This window comes from Heterodontus francisci, chromosome 6 (assembly GCF_036365525.1).
Source record: "Heterodontus francisci isolate sHetFra1 chromosome 6, sHetFra1.hap1, whole genome shotgun sequence".
In the NCBI taxonomy this organism is placed as follows: domain Eukaryota; kingdom Metazoa; phylum Chordata; class Chondrichthyes; order Heterodontiformes; family Heterodontidae; genus Heterodontus; species Heterodontus francisci.
The window spans coordinates 91,933,627-91,948,622 of record NC_090376.1 but is presented as its reverse complement, the minus strand read 5'-3'; the positions used below and the strand labels follow the sequence as shown (position 1 = coordinate 91,948,622).

General features: G+C 44.3%; 1 protein-coding gene across 4 annotated transcripts in view; it reads left to right on the top strand.

The window, feature by feature from the left end:
- The first annotated feature begins 12,942 nt into the window (after positions 1–12,942).
- khk (ketohexokinase) overlaps positions 12,943–14,996 on the top strand; it is a 67,178-nt gene continuing 65,124 nt past the window's right edge. For 3 of the 4 annotated variants that reach the window (XM_068034050.1, XM_068034049.1, XM_068034046.1), the window contains exon 1: positions 12,949–12,997. The gene's annotated coding sequence lies outside the window, so the exon portion shown is untranslated. Of the gene's footprint in view, positions 12,998–14,996 lie in introns of all 4 variants that reach the window. The other variant, XM_068034048.1, reaches the window with a different exon arrangement.

Genomic DNA, 14,996 nt, shown 5'->3' with positions numbered 1-14,996 from the left:
GAATGTCTGGAGAGACAGAGTTGCCATGGGCTTATTTAAGGAGAATTCAAGCCTTGGATGGTGGTTGGAGAGAAGAAAAGTTGAGGCATAGGACTTGTTTGAGATAGCAATCAGGGGTGTGAAAACCATGGAGGGGAGAGATGAAAGGTGGTATGCTGGCTGACAGGAAGGAGAAGAATGAAGGGCCTGAGAGGGGTAGAAAAACAATAGAAGTGATGGCTTGTGTCCAGAGCAGCAGCCAAATGGACAGTATGGGGGGGAGTTTTTACTGACCTGTCTGGAGGCCAGCCTGATTGACAGGCTGGGTCTCCCATCGGGTGGGGAACTGATAAGTGAAGACCACAGCAGCAGTAAGTCCGCGGTGGAATCATGGGTGGCGGGAGGGTTGATCAAGGTGGGGAAGAGGGGTAATTGGAGTGGGGGGAGGAAGGTGGGCTGAAAGTCTCAGCGGGAATCTGGCAGCCTGAGGTGAGATGAGGTCGGAGGCCTCGTGGTGAGGGGGATAGTAGGCCTGAAAGGGGGATTGTAGGTCTTGGGGAAGAGGAAGGGAGTTGGAGCACTCACGGTTGGGAGGGTTGGATTTGAGTCCTTGTAGTGGGGGAATCGAGGTCCTGATGGTGGGGAATGGTTGGGGAGGTCAGAGGCTTCATGGTGGGAAAGAAACCTTGGGGGAGGCAGGAAGGTCGATGGGAGGGGGGAGTGCCCAATCATGGAGGCTCCTGGGGCACACACCTGGATCCAGGTGGTATGTGTGAAGGTACTCACCTCCTGAATATACCAAGTCCTCGCCACAATAATGCTGCTGGGTTTCCCAATGCTCAGGCAGTTAGAGATGAAAACCTGAATGACAATGAGGTTCACAGCCTCATTATTATGTTTCAAGCTCCAACCTGCCCCCTTGGAGCGGGTTGGTTGCCACCTAGCTTCCGACTTCACTTAAAGCCAGCAATGGCTGGATTGGAGGCCGGTTTGGGTCGGGAAACAGATTTTTCAAACTTTAACCACTCCCACACCTGATCAAAACCCACCAGTTTTTTTTAGGTTAAAATTCAGCCCAGAGGGTTCAGCCCAGGTGAGAAAAGGGTCTAGGGTTCCCTCTCAGCTTTCAACTGGTCTTAACATAACAGGATTTTGTTTTAAACACACTGTTTTTAGCTCTCCTTGGGGAATCCTTGTTCATGGCTTTCCAATTATAAGGCAAAGAAACCAGAACAAATAGCTTTTCTTTGGTTTAAAGAAGAAACGTTGAAATTTATTAAACTTAAACTCTAATTTGGTTAACGCCTATGGATAAACGACACGCCCACACTAGCATGCATATGCAATACACACATGCAGATAGAGACAGAAAAGAGCAGAAGAAAAATAAAGTGGAAAAGTTTGAGGCAATCTCTGAAGAGGGTTTTTGTTATGGTTCTTCGAGCTCACTGTAGAGTTCTTGATTGTAGGTAGATCTTGCTCTTCGTTGGGGCCCAGTATTCTTTTTAAACCTTGTTTGCTGTAGGAGGCCTTTCTCTCTTGGTGTTCATGTGTCTTCAGTGGATTTGGAGTTCCATGAGAAAGAGAGGGAGAGTCAGACAGGAGAGGCCTTCTTTAGTCCAGGAGCATACTGCAGTCTCTCTGGTCAAAACTCTCTGTACAATTCAGAAAAACCAGGTTGCCAAGCAGGCTAGTCATGTGACTAGCTGGTCTGACCACGTCTGTTTGTGTATTCCGTCATCCCAGCAGTCATCCTGAAATTTGGGCTCCCTCACCTTCAATGTCTGGTGCTCAAAGTCCATTGTGGGTTAAATTGGATAAGGGAAGTAACCCCTTTGTCTCCACAAGCACTGTCTGTTAATATGCAAATATTTTTCCAGCCAAGGGCCTGGTGATTTTTTTTAACAAGTCCTTTCTTCACTTCAGCAACAATTTTCAAATCAATGTTCATATGACAAAATTAATGTGCCTCATTCTTGGCAGGTGGGTGTCCTGCATGACAGGGTATTCTGGAGCAGGGTATCAGCTGGGACTGTCTGATGGATTCAAAGGGCCAAGCAGGAGAGGAGATTTAACCATAGGCCTGCAGAGGTTCATCCTGATATTGTGTTTCCTCTTAATCTCTGTGTTAGCTGCTATTATGCACAAAGCACTGACTACTCAAGATAGGATAAGCAATGCAGTTACGTGGATTCTTAATTTAAGGATGGTTCTGCATGTTCACACAGGTCTTCAATGTACAGATTCTTGCTTAAGACTGCCGCTACCCAGAAGTCACATTGTGTTACATCACATCTCTTACATCTCTGGCACAATAACACAGCCACATCTCTTAAAGCTGTATGCACGACATCCCCCTTTTCCCAAACAGCAAACTCCCCAAAGCCACAAGGCATAAGTCAGGAGTCAGTGATGGAATACTCTCCACCTGCCTGGATGAGTGAGCCTCCAACAACACTCAGGAAGCTTGACACCATCCAGGACATGGCAGCCCATTTGATTGGGACCCCATCCACCACCTTAAACATTCACTCCCTCCACCACTGATGCACAGTGGCAGCAGTGTGTGCCATATTAAAAGATGTACTGCAGCAACTCATCAAGGCTCCTTCGACAGCACCTTCCAAACCTGTGACCTCTATCACCTAGAAGAACACCACCACCTGCAAGTTCCTCTCCAAGCCTCACACCATCCTGACTTGGAAAGATATAGCCATTCCTTCACTGCTGCTGGGTCACAATCCTGGAACTCTCTCCCTAACAGCACTTTGTGAGTTCCCGCACCAGCGACACCCACATCCCATGAAACGAATATATCAAAAGATGGGCAAAAGTTGAAAACAACTTCTATCTTCTGGCCATAGTATGGGAAAAATTTAAAGATCATTCTGAGACCGCGGCCTTACTTGCACTCGCTTCAGGGCCTTTCTGAGTTGGTGTCTGAGGCCTGGAGGGAGGCAGTGCTTGGCGCTGCCCAATACCACATATTGTTACCAGGCTCAAATCCTGTAGTTGATCCTGGTGGACCCTAACCATTGGATCGAGGAACCATTGTATGTAGTTAGTTGGACACTCGTCAGAATTACCACGACTCGCCGTTTACCCGGATATATGTTTTTTAGGATGTGTAGAGGTAAAATATTTGCGCCGGCACCCGTGCCCACCTACACCCAGAGCACATGCGTGCCCTCCTTTTTTGGACATAGAACACGAAGAGATGCAAACGCCTCCAGTGGAGTGATCGAATCAATGCGTTTGGTGACGCTGACAACATGAAATGACTTCCTCTCACACATTTGAACTTGGATTCTCACCATTATCATCACTAGTGTTGACGTCATCCACAACCTTGTGGATGTATTGGTTGTGATGTGAAGTACAACTGCTAAGCTTGGCAGGGCATGAAGCTTCTTATGGTCTGTCTGACTGTGACTGTGGTCAGGACTCTTACCAGCAGCCTCTGTCTTGGCTTTCCGATACTGACTTTTCCAGTGATCCCTGACACCACATGCTTTGCAGATGTCGTTAATTGCTGGGCAACCCTTAGACGTTTGTAAGAACCCGCACTTTTAACATGGTTTCTTGTACTGGGAATCCTTACTCAGTGCACCAATAGAATTTGCAGCACATAGGGATTGTAAACTCTGTTGACCCGCAATGATGGACTCAAATTTTTGACCATCTTTGAGCAAAGTGTCCACTTTATACCCCTTGGGTTTCTCTAAAAGATCTCTCTGGTATGCCTCTATTGTTGTGGATGCAATCACAAGCTCAATGATATGGTCTGCCAGCTCAGTCTCAGTGAACTCACACTTGCGGCCCTTAGCTCGACATTGACTGACAAACTGTTCAATGGCCTCAGTTGGCTGCTGTCGAAAGGACATGAATTCGAGTCGATTGACCCAAAAATTGAGTTTTCAGATTTTCATAGTTAAGACCAGAAGTATTAAGGCAATATTAGCCTTCATTGCTAATGGCAATGCATTTTTCTTTCAGAGATACAGCACTGAAACAGGCCTTTCAGCCCACTGAATCTGTGCCAACCAACAATCACCCATTTATACTAATCCTACATTAATCCCATATTCCCTACCACACCCCCACCACCTACCTACTACACTAGGGGTAATTTACAATGGTCAATTTACCTATCAACCTGCAAGTCTTTGGCTGTGGGAGGAAACCCGAGCATCCAGCAGAAACCCACACGGTCACAGGGAGAACTTGCAAACTCCGCACAGGCAGTACCCAGAACCGAACCTGGATCGCTGTAGCGCTGAGACTGCGGTGCTAACCACTGCTCCACTGTGCCGCCCCTTCGCTGCCTGCTTCTGTGGATCCGTAACTGCTAAGTCCACAAAACATAGCTCGAGTCTTTGCCTGAGGAGCTGAAATTCTGATAGCAAGTCAGATGCTTTCCAGTTGATGGTAGGGAACTGTGCTGTCATTCTTGTAATGACTGTCGTTGCTGTTAAAAGAAATCTCCTGCTGTACAAGCAAAGGGAAATAACTGCCTGCGGTTCCACTTGTGAACAGTCTTGCAGGGTGTGGTCCTGTCTTCTGCTATACAGGCAAACAGAAATACTGCAGCAGTAACTGGCTGTAGTTCCACTTGGAGGATGTGTGCGATTCACACGCTTTTGACTTAGCCCTGCTCACGAAGGGTGGTTTTGGTATGGAAAATTCCGAAGACCCAAAACAGCAATTGCGATTTTTCCTCCGTTCAGTGCCTTAATCTTGCACTTTCCTCTGTTCATCATTGTATTGCAGCACTATTAGTTTAAAGCTGGCCCATTTTTGTGCTCAACCCAGTAGCCCACTATTGCTATGGTGCTAATATGTTTGACTCTGAACCGGGAGTCCGTTTAATCTGTAAAGTGTCCAGCACACTCAGACCTCCCCTAGTTGCTCCCAATACCAGATATCAGATCCTCAGAATCTCTTTGGATGTCGAGTCTAACTGGAGTCCGTAACTGCCCAACCTTGCAGCCGCAAGTGCACACAAGTTTACTCAGCTGCTACTTGCACTGCTGCTGCAGCATGAAGCAATGGAACCAATATTCAGGTCCTTGAAGTTCCTTTAGAATCAGCTGTGGCTAGCACTTCTTTGCAGGTAAGAAAACTCAAAAGATTGAGGTGTTGAAAATCCAAACTGCAACCACCATATTGCGTGTTTTTTAATCTCTGTGTTAGCTGCTACTATACACAAAGTACTGACCACTCAAGACGGGATTAGCAACGTAGTAACAAAGATTCTTTATTTTAGGATGGTTCTGCATGTACACACAGATCTTCACTGTACAGATACTTGCTTAAGACTGCCACCACACAGAAGTCACATGCTGCGTAACATCACAGTTCTTACACTGCTAGTATGATAACATAGCCACACCTCTTAAACGTGTACACACAACACCTGAGGTCCAGTGGAGATGTGTAGTGGCTGGTGCTAACAATGCATATCCATATGTGAGCCTGGAATATGGACAGTAAACCCCAGCGAAGACTGTAGAGTCAGGGAGGGTGAAGGGCAAATCCAACATCAGGTAAATGGTCTGAGCAACAGCTGGAGGAGGGTGAGGAGCACACAGAATTAAAACCAGGAGCCTGAAGAACTGGCCCAACCTGAGTGATGGTGAAGTTCTGAGGACAGAGTGAAGGAGAGAAATGTCAACAGTTACAGAAATAATTAGATAGTGACTGGATAGAAATCATCCAGCAGAAGGGGAGCTGCTTTTCAAAATGGATGAGAAAATGCCAAGCCAGTCCAGTGGTGAATGGAGAATCCCAGCTGAGGAGCCCACAGAAACCAGCAGAAACAGGCCTGTAACGGAGTGGAGGTAAAAAGAAAAAGACTTGCATTTATATAGTGCCTTTCATGATCTCAGGACACCCCAAAGAACTTTAGAAGTGTAGTCACTGTTGTAATGTAGGAAATGTGGCTGCCAGTTTGTACACAGTAAACTCCCACAACAGCAATGTGATAATGACCAGATAATCTGTTTTTGTGATATTGATAGTCCAACAATGAATACAATATTTCAATTCAAGAAAGCAGCAGCAAAGTAGAGGTTACAGGAAGCCCAGAAGAAACATAAAATTAATTCAAGGGCCCAGCACAGCAACAGAGTAAATTTGAGAAGCCAGTTTAGCAGTGAATGCTGCCCGGAGTCTCAGGAAGTAACAGCAGCATGTGGGGAGTTGACACTGGGGTCTATAGCAGGTTACCATAAAATTGAAGAATTAAATAGAAAAGCAGAGTTATGGTAACTGAAGAAAACAGCATAGTCTAACAGAGCAGCAGTGTCCTAGTGACAGAAAACAACCAGATAAATACAGAACATATAAAAATGATGTAGAGGCACTGGAGAAGGTACAAAAAGTATTTACTAGAATGATATCAGAACCGAAAGGATATAACTATCAGGAAAAACTGAACAGGCAGGGACTGTTTTCTTTAGAAAAGACACGACTGAGGGGTGATCAGATAGAGGGCTTTAAAATTATGAAAGAGCTTGATTGGGTAGACATAGAGATGTTTCCACTTGCAAGCAAGACCAGAATCGGGGCCAAAAATATAAGATAGTAACTAACAAATTCAATCGGAAATTCAGGAGAAACTTCTTTACCCAGGGAGTGGTTAGAATGTCAAACTCACTACCACAAGGAGTAGTTGGGATGACTGGTATAGATGTATTTAAGGGGAAGCTAGATAAGTCCATGAGGGAGAAAGGAATAGAATGATATATTGATGTATTAGATGAAGAAGATGGGAGGAGGCCCGCATAGACCAATAATATCAATATGGATTTATTGGGCCAAATGGCCTGATTCCGTACTGTAAATACGTTGCAGTACTTTATAATTTTGTAACAATGAGGGTAAAGGATGTGTAATGTGCTCTGGAGCAGGCTTTAATGTGAGTTAAGCTAAAATATATGCACTTGTTAGGGATGGGATCTTATGCATCAGTGTAGAGAAGACTAGGGTGGGAAAGGGGAGAGGATGGTAGAGAATGGCCAAAGCCAGAGTTGCAGAAGAGAAGAGAGCTCAGTAGGGAACTGCCGGGTTGGGAACTTTCCAAACTATTAAGGCCATAAAGTTAACATAGCCCTCAGGTAATTTTGAGTTTAATTGGTCTTTGGCCAGTGACCTTTACAGATTGGAATTTGCTTGTTTTCAGCTGCAGCTCCAACCACCCAACATTTTAAGATTATTTTGAATCAGTAACAAAGTATGCTGGCTGGAGTGCAACATTTATTGGCATGTTGTGGGAAGCATCTTTCTCTCACTCGGCACCTCCTCACCCGGTTACTGGGCTGCTAACCAGGTATGGACTGTGGAAATAATTCTATTACCCAGAATCTTGGGCAATGCTCAGCTGTACCATCATTTTCTGCAATAATAAATAGTTTCTGTGGCAAAGGTAAAAACTTGAGAAACATAGGCCAGAATTTTATGGCCCCCCCCAACCCCTACAAGCAGCAGCATAAAATTGAGTGAGAGGTGGGGGGAGGGGGGGGCCATTCCCGAACCCTCTTGCCCCCACTGCAATTTTACACGGGGCAGTAGTGGTGAGAAACAGCCCGCCTGCCCCAGGCCAATTAAGGCCCTTAAGTGGCCAATTAACTGCCACTTAAGGGCCTCCTCCCGCTGCTGCTAGTATTTTATCAGCGGCTGGATGGCAAAGGCTCCAAGAACCCCGCCTGGTAAAACCAGGTGGCCTTCTCGTGGGCTGTGGGGGGGGGGGCCTCCTGATTGGGCATCCTGTGCCCCACGGAGGGCGGCCCCCGAAGCCCCAACCGCCCCCAATGCAAAACACTACTACCCCCCCCTTGCCTCGCCAGGGCCCGGCCGATTTTTTGGGGCTTCACTGGGAACACTTACCTGAATTCTGGGGCCATCCTTCCTTTTGCCTCCAATGGCGGGTGTAGTCCCAGCAGTGGCCACCGATCTTGGTGCTGCTGGGACTAAGAGCTGTCGGCCCAATGATTGGCCAGCAGCTCTATTAGGCGGAACTTCCTGCCTCAAGGAGGTGGAAGTCCCGCCCAAGACCAGTTACAGACCTGGGTGAGAAAAATCCTGGCATGGCTTCCCAGGCCCGGCAGAGGTGGACTCACCAATGACCTTTAGGCCAGTGGGTGGGAGGCATGTAAAATTCTGCCATACATCCCATTATTGGGCAAGTGGGTTTAAACAGAAAACCAAAATTCTCAAAATTACAAAGTTTACATACTTTAGCAAAGTAGAGGTATCCACTGTGTGTAAATGTGTGCTGGTCTGGGACAGGTCAGCATTTCTAGGGGCCTTCAGTGTCCATATCCACACGTTAAAACCCAGGAGAAGAAAGATATGAATCGCACACTTCTATTCAAACTGGATTGCAGAATGTGAGCCCATAACCCAAATATAACCCTTGAAATCGAAAGTTAAAAAAATGAATTCAACTCATTCAGTTCCCTTGAAGCAGTGATCTTGGCAATAGGCTTTTACTTGGGTTGATGTTTAGTTATATGTGTAATGAATGCTTAAATGAGTTGCGTGGAGTCCAGTTGGTTGAAGATCTCAAACAGGTTTATTAAACAACTAACTTGGTATGTACAGTGCAGAGCTAACTAATTACAGAACTTGCCTCTAGGTGTTACAGTAGTAGAGTGACTCTGGCTCCAAGTCACATGATTGCGTCCTGGTATTTAGCTCCTTAGCATACTTAGATCTTAAAGGGACAGCACTCTTAAAGGCAATCACACAACATCCTCTTTCTTTCCAAAGATAAGTTTTGTATGCTAAAAGTAAAAATACATAAAATTACATAACATCAAAATTATTCACACATGGATAGAGATTGTGAAATTTAGATATAGATGCTTAAAAGTCCATATATTGTCTCGGTGGTTTGACAACTCTTTTTTGGGGAATTTGCGTCTCAGTTGTTGCTGTTCTTTCTGAAGTTTCTCCCTCTCTGCATTCAGTCTCCACACTGCCTTCAGCCTGCGAACATTGTTGCATTTCTCAGGGTGACTACTTTTGGGGCCTTGTCATTCTTGGAAAGTTCCAGCACCTCAACTCGAAGAACCAACAGACAATGCTTCAACTCAATCCTCCTCTGCCTCCTCAGGTCATTGCGTGTCCTTCGCTTCTCCACGTCCTCTGCAGCTGAAGGCTTGGAGCTCAAGGTCAAGGACTTGTTGGGGGAGGAGGACTCGGCCTCATGGATGTACCTGTCCGTTTGGCTCATTGTGGTGCTGGCGATTCTCTGAAGAGCAGAAGTGAAGGCGTGGCATAGTTGTGCTGTTGCTGGATTTCTGAACTACACCATTTGATGCTGTCTGGAGTCTGCAAGCGGGTTCCGGTCCTTGTAGATTTCCCCTTCGCAATGCTGTCATGGATAGTTCTGATGTTGCGGTCCTTACACGCTGGTAGTCCTGCCACTGCTGGTCCGGTTGTGTCTACTAGGTAGAATGTTTGTGGTTTCCATGCTGACTTGTCATAGCTGCATTGCATTATTGTGTGCCACTGCAAGAAATGGGTGACCCGTTGTATACAGATAACTTGGCAGTTGTTCGTTGTGTCATTGATTTCCAATGACTGCAGTACATATCTTTGTAGATTTGGACTGGCAGGATATTTGCATTAGCACTGGTGACAATCTTAACCCTGAGTGTATGTTTGCCAGCTTTCTTTGGGCTCATAATGTTAATATTGGCGAAATCTTCCAGTTGTTTGACTTCATCAACATGGAGTGTCAGGTTCACAATGTGGAACAGCTGTTCATCTTTTGGCTGAGTATTGCTTCTGAGTCTTGTCTCAGGTCTGTTTCGCTGTGGACTTTGTGTATTGGCTTGTGTTTACACCAGTCTCTGGAGCTTTCCTTGCTGCTGTGGCCCTGTTTCTGCACCTGTCGTCTGTTTATCTGTGTCCTGCTGTGACTTCTGGCTGCGACTTTGGAGCCAGATGTCTTGCACAGGCAGGCCCAGTGTCCTTTTGCACTGCAGAGGTCATGAAATACAGGACAACTTCGCCGTGAGTGGGACCAACCACGCTTAACACACAGTTTGCTTGCTGTTTTCAACCTGGTTATGGTGCCAATACTGTTGGCTGCACCTAGTGCTTGCAGGTCTTGTTGTCCAGCTACAATGGCTTCATATTTCCTGCCATCTTCCAACAGTGCATCAATGCTGTGACCTTTATTTTTCCCCAAGAGGTCCGACTGAAACGCTTCAATGGTGTTGATATGATCACCAGCTCAATTATTCGGTCTGACAGCCAAGATTCTGAGAAATCGCATTCGTTGCCCTTACTACGGCATCTACCTATTAACTGGTCTAGTGATTCCTGTGGCTGTTTCCTGTAGGACATCAATTCCAGGTGGTGAATTCTGAAATTCACCCTTAATCTGAGCTGATCTTCTAGCACTTTCCATATCTTTATGGGATCTTTCTGGTCCTCTTCAGATATGCCTGAGGTATTGATCCTGTGTAAACCCACATTCCCAGTTGCTATCATTATTTTTACAGCCTGTTTTTCTGGTTCTGTAATCACTTGGCTGGTGAAGCATAACTGCATTCTCTGTTTGAAAAGCTGGAACTGGGAGAGGATATCCAAGGCTTTCCAGTTCATGCCAGGACATTTGGTATCCATCTTCCTGCTGTTCCTTTGCTTTAAAACTTGCTTTGAGACTTGTTCTACGACCCTGTACTGTCTACCCTTTAAAAAAAACTCTCTTGGCTACTTTGATTGATAGGAGCAGGTATTTAACAGTGCTTGTCTGTTTATCTAGCTTCCAGCACTCTAGTCTGTGCAATAGGCATTTCAAGTGCATTTTTTTCTCTGTTAGAGTTTGTTTATACAGCTATCCAAGAGTCAATTCTTCACAGTTGAATTGTTTGGAGTTTTTTAAAACTCTGGCTGAGTGAATGAAAGGTCTTCATGCTTGAGTGGTTTGATGAATTTTTAAAAAAGCATTAACTGCAGGCTGCATGAATGGAGAATTCCCATGCTTTTTGCTGTTGGACGCCATTGTAATGGCACAGACCTCGGTCTGCCTGGAGGTGCCTTTGAAAACAATTGATCAGCCTGAGATAGGGATTGGGTTTTCCCTGTTTTTTCTTTTACTGCGCCTTTAAAAAAATCAACTTTGCAAGCATCTCGAAGCTTTTTTAAAAAAAACGGGGATTCCTGGACCATCAGGACACATACTCACTCGATTGCAGTGATTGATTGGGAGCCTGTCATTCAGCACTCCATCTTTTACAGCTTGAGGTAAGTGTTTTCTTCTTTCCCTGTTTGGGCCAATATTTTTTTTTAACTTTCTCTCTTTTAGCTGTAGGAAGGTAGTTTTTAAAGCTGTTTTCCCTGTGCTTTTCAATCTTAGATTCTGTCTTTTCACCACAGCTGCCACCATGTGCTGAGTTCTTTTTATGTTGTCTGATGCAAGATGAGATGCGTGGAGTTCAGTTAATTGAAGATCTCAAACAGGTTTATTAAACAACTAACTTAGTATGTACTATGCAGAGCTAATAATTTACGGAACCTGCCTCTGGATGTTACAGTGGCAGAGTGACTCTGGCTCTGAATCACATGGCTGCATCTTGGTACTTAGCTCATTAGCATACTAAGATCTTAAAGGAACATCACTCTTAAAGGCAATCACACAACAATATGTTGCTCATTGAGGTGTCGACTTTTCTGATTTTTGTAGGTTGCCATGTATATCAGTGGAGTGTTTAAACTTATCTAACCACAGTTCAAATGTTTACAGGGCAGGAATTCTCTCCTCTTACTTTCTAAATATTTACATTTTTAACTCTTGGGGCGAGAGCTTTGTCCATATTTCTTTGCAGGTAGACAGACATTCGCAACACACAAGTGCCAAGCAATGACATCTCAAACAGGGGAGAATCTAACCAACTCCCCTCCATGTTCAATGGCATTACTATCGTTGAATCCCCCACTATCAACACCCTGGGGGTTACCATTGACCAGAAATGGAATTGGATCAGCCACATCAATACTGTGGCTATAAGAGCAGGTCAGAGGCTGGGAAATCTGCAGCAAGTAACTCACCTCCTGTCTCCCCAATGCCTGTCCAACATCTATAAGGCACAAGTCAGCAGTGTGGTGGAATACTCTCCACTTGGCTGGATGGGCGCAGCTCCAACAACACTCAAGAAGCTCGACACCATCCAGGACAAAGCAGCCGCTTGATCGGCCCTATGCACCACCTTCAGCATTCACTCCCTTCACCACCGACGCACAGTGGCAGCAGTGTGTATCATCTACAAGATGCACTGCAGCAACTTACCAAGGCTCCTTCGATACCATCTTTCAAACCCGTGACCTCTTCCACCTAGAAGGACTAGGGTGGCAGGTGCATGGGAACAGCACCACCTGCAAGTTCCCCTCCAAGCTACACACCATCCTGACATGGAACTATATCATCATTCCTCCACTGTCGCTGGGTCAAAGTCCTGGAACTCCCTCCCTAACAGCACTGTGGGTGTACCTGCAGCGGTTCAAGAAGGCGGCTCACCACCATTTCTCAAGAGCAATTAGAGATGGGCAATAAATGCTGTCCTAGCCAGCGATGCCCACATCCCGTGAATGAATAAAAATAATGGCAGCTCTCCCCAGAGCAAGACCAGTCAGGCAGGAATATGTAAATATGGTTCTGCCTGGTTGGAACTGAAGCTGCAGTGTATTGTGTCTAGTCTAACACTCAAAAGTCTCATTCTAAGGCCCCCGTGATAATTTAAACAAGAGGAGACTCTCTGCCTTTGCTGAACTCTTCTTAAATGAAAAGTATTGTAAAGAAAAATATTTAAATCCTCTATCTCAAAAGTGGAAAATCGTTTAGCAGAAGTGTAGGTCCTTCATCAGTAGGTGGTGTTGTGCGGGAGTAGTGAAGTAAGTTCAGTTTTTGCTGCATCCTTCTTGTTCATTAGTATTTTCACTGTTTGTTTGGATCAACTGTAATAAGAGAGCTCAGTCGTGAAGCGGTTGCTGTCTGGGCTAGCAAGTGAGTTTTTCTTGCTTGTCATTGTGTGTATTTTATTTGTATATCATTATTCTTTCGAGAATGTTTGTCTTGTTTTTTAATGTTTATGAGTAACTCTATTTTACATATACTGTTTTAATTTGATATTTTCCTTGTCTCTCCTGTCTGATCTGATTTGCTGCCTTTTAAAATTGCACAAAGTGGAAAGTGCTAAATGGTACAGAACAATAATACATTTCATGGAGAGGTTACTTTTCAAGATTATTCATTTTAGTTTAAAAAGGCAATCATTGGACGTGACAGTTGACAAGACTGAAACAAATATTTTCATTTTCCCACTGTCTTATCTGCATCCTTTACTATCCAGCAAACAAATTAACTTTCAGATGAACGTTTTTCTGTGTTTTGCCTTTTTGTAAAAAAACATATTATTTTCTGGACAATTTTCTCTATTCAAAGCCTGGAATTATTCTTAGAAATCTTGTGATCAACAAAAATCTGTTGGAGATATCAGTATTTCACACCAAAGCAAACAGTTGAGAACTAATTGGTAACTTTTGTTCAATCTTTTTTCTTCTGGGATAATCTTGCAATTTGTGTGCTTGTGAAGCTGCTGCCATTTGAGAGTTTTCAGCAGCAATCTTAAAGGTTTTAAGGATAATTGGATTATTTCTATGCTAATTGTCAATAACAAATATACTCGAAGCAAATTGATGAAGTAAATCATAAGGTAACCAACTCGCAATTTCTAATTTTGGCATGTGTTTATGCTGTGATTGAAACGCTTTATTAATCAATGAAGATTTCTGTATAATAGTTATCTTTAGCAACCAGCTCAGTGGTTGATACAGATTTAATTTCATCTGCATACTTAATCATTCAAAAAATGGTGGCAAATAAAGGGTGGCGTAGTGGTTAGCACCGCAGCCTCACAGCTCCAGTGACCCGGGTTCGATTCTGGGTACTACCTGTGCGGAGTTTGTAAGTTCTCCCTGTGACCGCGTGGGTTTCCGCCGGGTGCTCCGGTTTCCTCCCACAGCCAAAGACTTGCAGGTTGGTAGGTAAATTGGCCATTGTAAATTGCCCCTAGTGTAGGTAGATGGTAGGAGAATGGTGGGGACATGGTAGGGAATATGGGATTAATGTAGGATTAGTATAAATGGGTGGTTGTTGGTCGGCACAGACTCAGTGGGCTGAAGGACCTGTTTCAGTGCTGTATCTCTATGACGATGACTAAATGTGTGTGAACAATTTTGTAAATGTTAGTGCTAAGAGGCATTGCTATAATTTTCACAAGATTACATCGTGCACCCTGGGGTGGGGTTATTGCTCCATTTTTTAATCTGTTCTAGCCTAATTCTGTCCTTATAGGACAGGCACAAGCACTTTTCAGCTGGGATTGTTGGATAGCAATTAGGAGCAAGAATGATGGGGCTAATTTCCCCCTCTTAGGCAAGATGGCTTACCCTAATTCCAATATTTTACTGTAGCCCAGGCTGAAGTAAGTTAACTCAACACCAATCAGTGAACAACCTTTGGACCTTTCTGATCTTTATGGCTTAGTTGTACAGAAGGTTTACTAACTGAGGCATACGCATGCCATATTGTCAATTATTTTTACAGTTAACCTTTGGGAAGGGGAGGAGACAATCATTGTGTTGTTTCGATAACCCCTGCGATGGTATCTATTGCAGAAGGGAGGGTAAAAAGTTCAGATATTGAATTACATTCTAGAGCTTCAAAACAAATTGACGTTGATGAACTTTTGGTATTAATGTTTACAGATGAGGAAGTGATTTATCGCCACTGCTCTCATTAACTCCAGCAGACAGTTGTCAGGTTAACTACTTTTTACAAAGCAATTGTGAAATAAGCTCTCACAATTACTGGAAGTATTTACTGGGGAGAAAAACAAATATATTATTGAGAATGTAGTGTAGAATTAGATTTATTTTTTAAAAACTGAGTTAAAGATAGAAAATAAATTGGGGCACCCCAACATACAGCAAGAAGTAATTAA